This window comes from Anomaloglossus baeobatrachus, chromosome 1 (assembly GCF_048569485.1).
Source record: "Anomaloglossus baeobatrachus isolate aAnoBae1 chromosome 1, aAnoBae1.hap1, whole genome shotgun sequence".
In the NCBI taxonomy this organism is placed as follows: domain Eukaryota; kingdom Metazoa; phylum Chordata; class Amphibia; order Anura; family Aromobatidae; genus Anomaloglossus; species Anomaloglossus baeobatrachus.
The window spans coordinates 165,327,819-165,341,677 of NC_134353.1; positions in this window are offsets into that span (position 1 = coordinate 165,327,819).

Here is a 13,859-nt window from a genome sequence, read left to right on the forward strand (position 1 = left end):
CAGCAAAGACTTTGCTACATCAAAAAAACACCAAAAAGGAGCCAAGACAAATGATATGTGCACACACAGAATGTGGTGAGCCTTCCTCATAAAGATGGCTGCAGCCGAAGTGCAAGATGCTGATGTCACAGCCACTCAACCTCCACACTAGGGGGGAGGGGCGGCTGCTTAGCATAAGACATGCACACTAATGAGGATTGCACTGGGAGCCCATCATATAATGAGTGAAATGCACAGTGTCTGAACTGTGACCTATAAATGACGCCAGAAACCCAGGTCAGGCGGGCAACAGCACTATATAGGTGCATCTCGCACGGATACACGAGACGCACAGTGTCTGAATAATGGCCTATAAATGACGCACAACACCAGGTCCAGGCGGGTCAGTTAGCACTATGAGTACATAACACATGACAGGCTCACCATTTAACCACCTGAATTCAAAAGGTCCACACACATCCTGCAAAAATGGATAAAATGTGCCATACCTCAAATAGTGAGATATTAGTTTATATTTTGGCCCAAAATATGTAAGCTCGCAATCCGTTCATCAAGGATTCTCACACTTGCGAGTCCCTACACTGAATTAGTTAGAAAAACCACAAAGAACAATATAAAAAAAAACACCAAAAAGGAGCCAAGACAAATGATATGTGCACATACAGAATGTGGTGAGCCTTCCTCATAAAGATGGCTGCAGCCGAGGTGCAAGATGCTGATGTCACAGCCACTCAACCTCCACACTAGGGGGAGGGGCGGCTGCTTAGCATAAGACATGCACACTAATAAGGCTTGCACTGGTAGCCCATCATATAATGAGTGAAATGCACAGTGTCTGAACTGTGACCTATAAATGACGCCAGAAACCCAGGTCAGGCGGGCAAAACAGCACTATATAGGTGCATCTCGCACGGATACACGAGACGCACAGTGTCTGAATAATGGTATAAATGACGCACAACACCAGGTCCAGGCGGGTCAGTTAGCACTGTGAGTACATAACACATGACAGGCTCACCATTTAACCACCTGAATTCAAAAGGTCCACACACATCCTGCAAAAATGGATAAAATGTGCCATACCTCAAATTGTGAGATATTAAAGGGAGACTCTGATTGGAGTCCCCTTGCGGTGTTTTTAAAAATGAGCCAAGATGAACAAGTCATGGTTCAGCAAAGACTTTGCTACCTACCCCGGTGTCATCCTGGGGACAGTTAAGGCTGGCGTATTTTTGAATGTGCTTGATGCTAATCAACACATCCAGTTTGCAACTGGAGCACAAGTGATGCCACTGAAGTGGTGTGTGTGGCCCAATTTTTGGAAAAAAGGGAGACTCTGCTTGGAGTGTCCTTGTGGTGTTTTTAAAAATGAGCCAAGATGAACAAGTCATGGTTCAGCAAAGACTTTGATACTTACCCCGGTGTCATCCTGGGGACAGTTAAGGCTGGCATATTTTTGAATGTGCTTGATGCAAATCAACCTGTCCAGTTTGCAACTGGGGCACAAGTGATGCCACTAAAGTGGTGTCTGTGGCCCAATTTTTGGGAAAAAGAGAGACTCTGGTTGGAGTCCACTTGCTGTGTTTTACATGATTTTAGAAGGGCATGACAAGCCTATATCTGAGTCTCCTCCTCTTTTTCCTCGTCCAGCTCTTTTGTTTTTGCATGAGTATATGTCCTTGTAACTTTCCCATGTGTTTGTGGTGTCTTGGGAGTTGTTTGTCACCTTTTGGACACCTTTGAAGGTGTTTTCTATGTGTTTTAAAGTGTTTGTGTTTGCCTCCTATTGTTTTCAATGGGGTTGGAGTGGTTCGTCGAATGGTTCATTGAACGGGGCCTCCGTTCGACGAACCGAACTCGCGCCAGGGGGGTGGCTCATCTCTAGTAGGGAAATGATAAATGGAAAAAAAAATTGTGGACTTGCACTTTTTTTTTGCAATTTAACGGACATGACATTTTTTTTACTGCTTTCCCATGCATAATATGATAAAATAAATAGAGCTATTCAAAAGTAGAACTTGTCCCACAAAAAACAAGTCCTCATGCAACTTTAGGAATAAAAAAATAAAAATGTATGACTCATGAAACAAGGGGAAGAAAAAGCAATAGCGCAAAAATGGAAGATCGCAAGATAGTGCAAGGGTTAATACCTATGGAATTAGAATGTGATGTGATAAAAGATGTCATAATATCAGTGTAATGTGTAGGTATCTGATACTTTTGTCAATATAGGTTACATGGTGCAGTCATGTCTTAGTATTTCTTACAGTTTGTGGCATGTGCCATATATATAATGAAAATTGTGCCAAAAATAGTATGGAATATACAGCATAATTTAAAAATGTACTGTTTCTACTGATATTAATCATTATAATATTTAAACATTTTTCTAAATTTTCATTCATTTGTCAGACAAAATAACACAATACTGAGTGAACCAAAGTATATATTAAAAACCAAGTGACAACTTGCCAAGCTATAATAATAATAATAATAATAATATTAATATTATCTTTTTATTTCTATAGCACCAACATATTCCGCAGCACTTTACAATTCAGAGGGTACTTGTACAGACAATGAGATATTACAGTAATTCAACAAATACCAAGAGGAGTGAGGGCCGTGCTCGCAAGCTTACAATCTATGAGATTTAATTGCCACATAGTGATATAAGGTCAAATGGATATCTTCAATATATCCAATACTATGAGTACTATGCCTTTAAACAATATGGGACGGCCCATATGATGATGTCCTGTCTTTGGAAGCTTCTGATAGGTTTATTGGCAACATCTGAGTTAATTAGAGCCACAAGTTTGGATGCATTTTAATGCACACCTGAAACACACTACTTCTTTGTGTAGCATCATGGGAAAGTCAAAAGAAATCAGTCAAGATCTCAGGAAGACAATTGAGACTTACACAAGTCAGGTTCATCCTTGGGTGCAATTTCCAGATACCTGAAGATGCCTTATTCATCTGTACAAACAATTATACGCAAGTACAAATAAGATGGGAATGTCCGGCCATCATACCGCTCAGGAAGGAGACGGGTTCTGTGTACCAGAGATGAACGTGCTTTAGTTAGACATTTGCATAACACCCCAAGAACAAAACCAAAAGACCTTGTGAAGATGGCAGAAACTGGTAAGATTGTGTCATTATCCACAGTGAAATGAGTACTGTATCAGCATGGGTTGAAACGCCACTCTGCCAGGAAGAAGCCATTACTCCAAGAGAAACATAAAAAAGCCAGATTATTGTTTGCAAACGCATTCAGGAACAAAGACCTTAATTTTTGGAGACATGTCCAGGGGTCTGACAAAACTAGAATTGAACTGTTTGGGCATAATGACCATCGTTATGTTTGGAGGAAAAAGGGAGAAGCTTTGAGGCCTTAGAACACCATCCCAACTGTAAAACACAGGGGTGGCAGCATCATGTTGTTGGGTTGTTTTGCTGCAGGAGGGACTGGTGCACTTCACAAAATAGATGGCATCATGAGAAAAGAAGATTATGTAGCAAAACTAAAGCCACATCTCAAGACATGAGCCAGGAACTTAAAGCTTGGGCGGAAATGAGTCTTCCAAATGAACAATGACCTAAAGCATACTGCCAAACTGGTTACAAAGTGACTTAAGGATAACAAAGTTAATGTTTTGGAGTGGCCATCACAAAGCCCTGATCTCAATCCTATTGAAAATTTATGGGCAAAGCTGAAAATGCTGGTGCAAGCAAGGCGACCTACAAACATGGCTCAGTTACACCATTTCTGTCAGGAAGAATGGACCCAAATTCCTACCAACTATTGTGAGAAGCTTGTGGAAGGATATCCCAAACATTTGACTCATAGTATTGCTCAATCACTAGTTAATAATATCCATGTGGACAATTTAATACTGGCATTTGGCAAATATAAATAATTTTGCTTCCTAATTGACATAAAAAGGAAAAATTTTATTCTGATTTCATGTCAGATAGCGAGAAAAACATGCAGATGTGTATTTTAAGATCGTGTATGTAAATTTCTGGTTTCAACTGTTTCTATTGCAGAAGGCAGAGTAAAAAGTCTTTGGGCACCACTGCTCACCCAGAGGATGAAGACCATTGCATTGTAAGGCAAACAGAGGAAACTGGAAAAGGACAATTTGCGCAAATAGGGTCTTAACTGAGAAAAACAGGGAGACAAATGATAGTTTTGCTCACCTAATGTGGTTGTGAAAAGGCACAACCCTTGTGTTAGCTTAATGGAAGGGCTGCTGTAGATCCACGTTGTGAAGTCAGTATAAAGTTGGTGAAAAGTAGGTTCAAAATTGTGCTGCCAATGGTCCAATGGTGAACAGGAAAGGCAGGAATGTGGAGCTGGGGTTTATCTTCTTCATCAAGATAAACCACAAGTCATTGTGGTCCACATATGCTCTTCATCCTGGTCCCCATATGTCCTACATCCTAGTCCTTATATGTACTCTATCCTGGTCCACATTTTGTACTAAAAAAAAATTAAGAATTCATCTTACCTTCTGTGGATCATCAGCGTCCTCTTCCTGCTGCATATGTGGTGTGGAAAGGCTGGTGCATGGCAGTGACGTCATATGCCAGCGATATGCACGCCTATGCCAGCTGCCAGCCTCTAATAGGCTGGTAGTTATGTTAACTATTTCTGTACAGGAAAGGTTCCCTGCACTGCAATACATTTCAACTAAATATGCAGCTGAACAAGCACATTCAATTGAAGCCAGCAGGTCCCCAGAGCCTGACCTGGGTGTTGCTTTTTGCCAGCTCAGGAAACCAACTGCAATTTTGACAATTGGTTCCCCCTAACTGGAAAAAAACAGCTGAGTTGTGACGCCCTGGCCTATGAGGTCGTTACAGGGTATTGTGCAATCTGTCCTTCTGTACAGTATCCATCTCCTCCTTGGTTAAGGGTCCCTAACCTTTGGTGTTGCCAAGAACAAGCTAATCAAAATCCTAGGAAAACTCTGCACCACACCCACCAGATGCACCAGTAGACGACCTGAGTGGAATAGGGTCGCCCACTTGGGGGGTTGGTTTAGGGGGAGTCAGAGTGTCAGGAGGAGGACAGAGTAGTGTTGGAGGTGAAAGTGAGAGGAGGTCAGGAGCTGGGCTCCTTGGAACTACTAGGTGGCAGACGTTGGTCTGGGCCTGGTAGGAGCTGGACCCCGGTCGCAAGGGATCGTGACAAGGGGCACGGACTGTCGAGGAGGACAGCCGGCGGCCTTGTGCCATCACTGGGCAGGGGCCAGGGCACGACGGGGTACGTGGACCCTAGGTCAGGGAGTAGCTTCAGGCATCCTGACAATTTACCCAAGGAGGACAGAGCCTTCAAGATCCGTTCTCCACCTGCTCCAAAATCGTGGTACTAGCACAACGAGGGGGATAGGACTTTCCACACATACGGTCCTGAAAATCCCAAGCGTGAACCCTGAGAGTAAGGTCACCCAGTTAGCCATACTGGGGAGCGAGACCTGATTAGTTTCACACTAGAGGGACCAACTAAAAGACAAGGTGCCAAGGCAAAGATCACAGACTAACAGGCAACACCAACGGGCACAGGATCCAGGCGTGCTCCGTCCCAGCGGCAGCAATGTCCAGAACTTTGGTTTACCACAGTTGTCGGTGTCAGCGTTATTGGACTGAGCGAGTACATAAGTGACCCTTACCGTCCCAACAGCACAACCCTGTCCTCATCGCCGAGTGCCGGGTCATTCCCCCTACCCGTGGGGGGATTAAACACCTGGCTGCCCACACCATCGAAACCGGGTACTCCCAACTGCAGCGGTAGTACTCCACCTTACCATGCACCATGGGTGGCGTCACAAACTTTCCACACCATCCCCTGTAAATAGCCCCCCTTTATTCGAGTGGCCGCACGACCCCCGGGTCCGGAGACCCCTCAGGCCACCGCGGATCCGGATCCGAGCAGCCCGGCCACACTGACCAAGCATTGCACTGTGTCACCCTCTAACATATTTCAACAGCTTTATTAAGCAATATTCCTGTCTTTAATAATCTTGTTTTAGCTTACTTTGAAGTGTATCATAGATCCAGGGATTTAATGTGATTCTTCCATACTTGGAGTCAGCAGGATTATTTTATCCCTTTCATTATCCTTAGAATACAACTCTGTTGGCCTTGAAGGGCTGGTTGTACTGATGTCAGCATAATCACAGCGTGATGTAATGTTTCACAATCATTACCCATTAGGTAACCCTCTGCCATTACCTATTTTACCATATGTCACATATTTGATACATGAGGAAATGTTTATTTATAATGAAAATTAAGAAACTGATGAGACGAAAGGTTTTAATGCAAGGCATCTGTAGAAACAATAGTTAGAAGTCATTGTGAGCAAACAATTGACTATTTTCATGTCTAAATCTGAGCAAGATTACTGTTGGGCTCAGTACATCAGCCCACAATCACCCATTAGCATCATGGTTTAGTAGAACGTGTATATTATTTCTGTAGAAAACTACAATTATCTGTGAGAATGTAGGATTGGATGGAAGTAATGCTTCTTACAAGATCCATACGTCCTTCACCCTTGACACAACACCTCCAACTAACAAGACATTTGGTTGGAATTCGACCACTGTAATCCAAAGTCTATTTCCCTTACAATTAGTTGATAAAAGATTGGCTCATTATCGGCATTTTGGTAAATGTGGTTGGGTTACACTCTGCATAAGGCTATTTTTGACATGAGGATACATGGCTGATGAGTGACATCCCGCTCCAGCACATGGACCACGTAATAATATTTATATTGTAGGTGTAGAATGTCTGATGTTCAGTTTGTATTAAATCATGCTTACAGTTACTGTGTTACCACCATGCAAGAATTTTTTCTTCTGCTAGTAATTAGGTGGATTCATTATACACCACAGCTACCCACGTTGACACCATGTGTGTTTTATCAAAGCAGAAGCAGACTGCATCTCGTGCATATTACTATGTATGTACATGAAGAGTCAAATGGACAGGAATTGTTACATTTCTAATAGTCATTTCCTAATATTTATTTTTATTATTCAATTTTCTCATGGATAGCAATAAAGCTTTGCTAATAGAGACTGGTCATTAATGATAAAATAATAATTATTTTCTCCAAAAGGCCCCATGCACAGAGCAGTGTAAAACAAATCCTGTATGGCAGGGCATGGAGGTAAACTGGCCTTCTTAGTGTGTAAATGTAATACCACCACCTCTTGCCATATGGGCTTCATCTATAGCCGCAGTTTCTGACTCTTTTATGCCTCTAACTGAATCACAGCATGGTGGTGGTACCGTCAAGATCTTCACACCTGTGTTGGAGTCCTTGCAGCTCAGTAGAGAAGTAACCCATAACACGTCTAAGTGAATGCTCCTAAAAGAAATACTAACAATTTTGCAAGAACAATTTTGGTGGAGAATAATGCCAAATAATGTGCAGTATCGAATTATGCCACGTTCCACTAGGATTAGGTCCGAGACATTCTTTTTACGTGTAGAAAACTGGTAGTTTTTGTTAAATTATGGGCAAATAATGCATTTTTAATAATCCAGGAGCATTATGGTGAGGAACGGTGCTTTTCCAGCATTATGACACACCATGTCTCACAGCAAAAGCACTAAGTAGCTCAGTGAATAAAACATTGAAAGTTTTGAGTCCATGGCCAGGAAACGCCCTAGATCACTTTGAGAACCAATCACAACGGGTGGACAAACAAAAACATTGAAATTGAGATAAACACCAAGTACAGAATCCTTCAATCCGGATTAGACCCAGAAGCTTATATACAGCATATCAATTGAATTGCAGAAGTCTTGAAAAATAAGGTCAACCATGGTGACCTTGACCCCATTCCATGAATGTGTTAATCTGGGATAAAAACATTGAAGAGTCACAAAAATTTTGAGCATTGTGAGGTTGTTTAAATAGTTGGAATTTTCACAACAGTTTTTGTTTGTGCCTCCATAATGGGATAGATGTGTGGAACACTTAATTATCTAATTCATGAAAAGATGTGAGATACATTACACCAGAAATATTATTCCAAGCCTGTGACTGGAGTAATATTTGCTTCAAGGAACATAGAGTTGCACTCCACTTTATGAATCAGATGCCCTTGACTTCACCACATCCCTTGATAAATCGGGACCTTTGTATACAGTGTGTCCCCCCATATCCTGTCCATCACCATTAACTTGAGAACGGCGGCAGCTACAGGAATAGAAGTGGTGTCTAGGTAAAGTAAAGTAGCCATGTTCTACACAATGAAACCAACTATAGTGCCACCTGGCACTACACACATTCTTCTCTAATAATACTGCTCTTAGCTGTATTTAGTGTAGGGTTAGTTTCTGGAATAAGCGTAGTGTATTAGAGGCATTAAGGCAGGGTTAATCGCGGTACAGTCCTTGGGGATGCCACTTACAAGAAAAAGTCCTTTCAGGTCTAATTTACATACGTTCTAGTCTCTAATAATACCTCTCTGAGTGTGCAATTAGTGTAGAGTTATCTTTTGGAGAAGGCATTGTGTATTAAAGGCATTTAGGCAGGATTCACTGTGGGCGTGATACCATGGATTTACTTGAGCAGCGTTGTCGTCAGCTCCTTGTGATCCCACGAGTGTGCACTTACCATTCCCGCAGCCTTGTTATCTGGGTGCTTGCTTCTCATCTTCAGACGCGCACTGCACATGCTCAGAAGACTCCTGCGGATCCGATCATGTTCAGTGTGTGCCGCCCCTGCGTCAGCAGCAGGGCTGCTCGGATCCGGATCCGCGGTAGTTTGAGGGGTCTTCAGACCCGGGGGGTCACACAGCCACTCAAATCAAGAGGGTATATGTACAGGGGACGGTGTGTAAAGTTCGTGACACCATCGGTGGTGTTTGGTAAGGGTAAAGTACCACCGCTGCGGCTGGGAGTACCCAGTGGTTATGGTTTGGGCAGCCAGGTGTTTAACCCCTCCACGGGAAGGGGGGATGCCCCGGGACTCGGTGATGGTGTTGGGGAGGTGCCGTCGGGCCGGTAAGGGTTAATTGCGTACTCACTCAGTCCAATAACGCTGACGCTGACAACCGTAGTAAACCAAACTTCTTGATTCCACTGCAGCAGGGAGGGAACACGCCTGGATCCCGTGCCCATTGGTGTTGCTTGTTAGCCTGTGACCTTAACCTTGGCACACTTTCTGTAGTTGGTCCCTTCCAACTTGAAACTGAACAGGTCCCGCTCACCTGTATGGCTAACGGAGTGAGCTTGCTCTCAGGGTTCATGCTTGGGATTTTCTGGACTAGGCAGTGGGAAAGTCCTATCTACCCTCGTTGCGCTAGTACCCTGATTTCGGAGTGGGTGGAGAACGGATCTTGAAGGCTCCATCCTTGTCGGGTTAATTACCAGGACCCCTGAAGCTACTTCCTGGCCTTGGGTCCACGTACCCCGTCGTGCCCTGGCCCCTGCCCGGTGATGGCATAAGGCCACCAGCTGTCCTCCTCGATAGTCCGTGCCCCTTGTCACAATCCCCTGCGACCGGGGTCCAGCTCCTACCAGGCCCAGACCAACGTCTGCCCCCTAGTATACGACGAGCCCAGCTCCTGACTTCCTCACACTTTCACCTCCTACACTACACTGACTGTCTGTCTCCTAACACACCTGACCTCCCCTTAACCAACCCCCCTAGTGGCCAGCCCTATTCCCTTCAGACTGTCCACTGGTGTGTCTTGTGGGTGTGGTGCAGAGTGTTCCTAGGGTTTTGATTAGCTTGTTCTTAGCAACACGAAAGGTCAGGGACCCGTAACCAAGGAGAAGATGGATATCATGCAGAAGGGCAGATTGCACAATACCCTGTGACGACCTGATAGGCCAGGGTGTCACAAGTGCGCATCTGAAGACGGGACGTTGCTCAAGTAAATCCATGGTATCACACCCACAGGGACGTGATACCACGGAAAACATTCAAATTCCCACAGGGCGATGCGACACACATGGGGCTAGAGCCCCAGCTCATTTACTTAGGGTACACATAAGTAATAAAAATATTTTTATACATGCACATTACATAATATTACAACACAATGATGGGTAGGAAAGGGGTTGCCACACATCACGCTGCTACTAGGTTAAAACACATAAATTACCTGACAGGTTTCCTTTAATATTTGGTACAGAAATCTTTGTTTACAATTACAGAGGTCAGATGTTTTCTGTAGTTCTTGACCAAGTTTGTACACACTGCAGCAGGGATTTTGGCCCACTCGTCCATACAGATCTTTTCCAACTCTTTCAAGTTTTTGGGCTGTTGCTAGATAACATTAAGTTTCAGCTCAGATTTTCTGATGGGTTCAGGTTTGGAGACTGGCTAGCCCACCCAAGGACCTTGAAATTATACCTATGGAAACTCTTCTTAGTTTCCCTCGCTGTGTGTTTTGGGTCATCATTCTGGAAGACCCAGCCACGACCAATATTCAATGCTGTTACTGAGGGAAGGAAGTGGGCCAAAATCTTGCGATACATGACCCCATCCATCCTCCCTTCTATACGGTGCAGTTGTCCTATCCCCTTTGCAGAGAAGCACCCCCAAAGTATGATGTTTCCACCCCCATGCTTCATTGTTTCGATGGTGCTCTTGGGGTTGTACTCATCCTTCTTATTCCTACAAACACAGCTAGTGGGGTTGATACCAAAAAGTTTTATTTTGGTCTCATCTGACCACATGACTTTCTCCCATGCCTCCTCTGGGTCATCCAGATGGTCATTGACATACTTAAAAAAACAGCCTTGACATGTGCTGGCATGAGCCGGTGACCTTGCGTGCCCTGCAGGATTTTAATCCATGATGGTGTAGTGTGTTACTAGTGGTAATCTTTGAGACTGTGGGCCCAGTTCTCTTCAGGTCATTGACCTGGTCCTCCTATGTAGTTCTGGGTTGATACATGACCTTCTCAGTATCATCCTTAAACCACAAGGCAAGATCTTGCATGGAGCCCCAGACCGAGTAAGATTGACAGTCATCTTGTGTTTCTTCCATTTTTCACCAATTGTGGCAACAGTTGTTGCCTTCTTACCAAGCTGCTTGCCTATTTTTCTGTAATCCATCCCAGCATTATGCAGGTGTACAATGTTGTCCCTGGTGTCCTTAGACAGCTCTTTGGTCTTGGCCACCATGGTGGAGAGGTTGGCGTGTGATTGAGTGTGTGGACAGGTGTCTATTATACAGGTAATGAGTTCAAACAAGTGCAATTAATAAAGATAATGAGTGCAGACTAGGACTTCTTAAAGAAAAAAATACCAGGTCTGTGAGGACAGAATTCTTTCTAATTGGTAGGTGATCAAATACTTACTTCATGCAGTAAAATGCAAATTAACTATTTAAAAATCATACAATGTGATTTTCTAGATTGTTTTATTCTGCCTCTCACAATTGAAGTGTACTTACGATAAAAATAACAGACCTCTCCATTCTTTGTAGGTGGGAAAACTTGCAAAATCAGTGGTGTATCAAAAACGTATGCTACTGTGTATATATATATGTGTATATATATATATATATATATATATATATATATATATATATATATATGTATATGTATATGTATATACACAGTACAGACCAAAAGTTTGGACACACCTTCTCATTCAAAGAGTTTTCTTTATTTTCATGAAATTGTAGATTCACATTGAAGATATCAAAACTATGAATGAAAACATGTGGAATGAAATACTTAAAGTCTGAAACAACTGAAAATATGTCTTATATTCTAGGTTATTCAAAGTAGCCACCTTTTGCTTTGATTACTGCTTTGCACACTCTTGGCATTCTCTTGATGAGCTTCAAGAGGTAGTTACCGGAAATGGTTTTCCAACAGTCTTGAAGGAGTTCCCAGAGATGCTTAGCACTTGTTGGTTCTTTTGCCTTCACTCTGCGGTCCAGCTCACGCCAAACCATCTTGATTGGGTTCAGGTCTGGTGACTGTGGAGGCCAGGTCATCTGGCGTACGTAGCATCCCATCATTCTCCTTCTTAGTCAAATAGCCCTTACACAGCCTGGAGGTGTGTTGGGGGTCATTGTCCTGTTGAAAAATAAATGATGGTCAAACTAAACGCAAACCGGATGGAATAGCATGCCGCTGCAAGATGCTGCGGTAGCCATGCTGGTTTAGTATGCCTTCAATTTTGAATAAATCCCCAACAGTGTCACCAGCAAAGCACCCCCACACCATCACACCTCCTCCTCCATGTTTCACGGTGGGAACCAGGCATGTAGAGTCCATCCGTTCACCTTTTCTACAAAGACACGGTGGTTGGATCCAAAGATCTCAAATTTGGACTCATCAGACCAAAGCACAGATTTCCACTGGTCTAATGTCCATTCCTTGTGTTCTTTAGCCCAAACAAGTCTCTTCTGCTTGTTGCTGTCCTTAGCAGTGGTTTCCTAGCAGCTATTTTACCATGAAGGCCTGCTGCACAAAGTCTCCTCTTAATAGTTGTTCTAGAGATGAGAAGGTGTGTCCAAACTTTTGGTCTGCACTGTATATATATATATATATATATATATATATATATGTGTGTATATATATATATATATATATATATATATATACCCCCCAGGGGTAAATGTTTTTCAGCCCTTGCATATAGTGCATAGGGTTTCCCAGTCTAGGGGTCACTCTTCCCACAGTAAAAAAAAAAATCCTTCTAATTCTACGTGGCCCTTGCACATAGTCGATAATCTGTATAAAAAAGAAGGAAACATGACTGCATACAGCCGCTGTGCCGGAAGAATTTATTTAGGAAATTTCTCCATAAGTGCAGGTAAAATCAGCGGGAGGTGACCTGGATGCGAGTCCCTACGGGAGGACGACGGCCGTTTCGCCTGCCAATCAGGCTTCTATGGGCCCTTGCACATAGTGCATACACTTTTCCAGTATAGGAAAAGTGGTCATCAAAAATGTTGTCTGAGGCCTTCTCTACGTATCTTCAAAGGGTATTGCAGTCCTTAAAAGTGGCATAATACTCTGACAACATTGTTTCCAACAGCATCCTAGGAGTCAGAGATGCCTCCAAGCGTCTTCCCCATGCTGTTCCCATTCCATTATAGCAGTCTTCCTATCTATTTCAGTGATTTTCAGGCCCCCAGATCTCCTATTAGGATCCACCTGAAAAATGTTTGTTTCCCATTGACTACCATTATGCTCTATGAATACTACTAGCTATATAAAGAAAAAGTGCTGAGTCGGTTCATGCTCTTCATCCACACTATCTTTCTAAAATGAAGAGACATACATTTATTGCCTCATTTATTGCATGTTCTGCCTGAACTTTTAATATTTAATGTACCTAACATGCATTTCAATAATAATAATAATAATAACAACAACAATGTTTTTTTATTATTATTATTATTATTATTATTATCATCATTAATTTAAGAAAATAAAATGATATTGTATTTAAATCATGTTTATGATATACCTATTATTGTTGGTGTTTCTGTGCAACTATCCATATGGTAAAATAGCTTCATACATGTGCACAGTTGTTCTTATCCATGCCGTTCCCTTGTCTTTGCAGACACACGAGTATAGTATATTTTTCAGAGCAGAAGTTCAGATAAGGGCAGTTAGCATTGACTAGAAGTGTTTAGACATCTAGGATATTTTTCAGAATAATATTCATCACACAATAGTATTATCTCAGGAACATTTTCACTATAAACCAATGTGTCATGAATTATAAATGTATTCATCTTGTATATATCATAATAGCTTTGGTTCGTCCACTGAGAAAACTACAATATACAGTAGTTTGCTTGTGGGATTAATTCAAGGTCACCCGATATCATACAACAACAT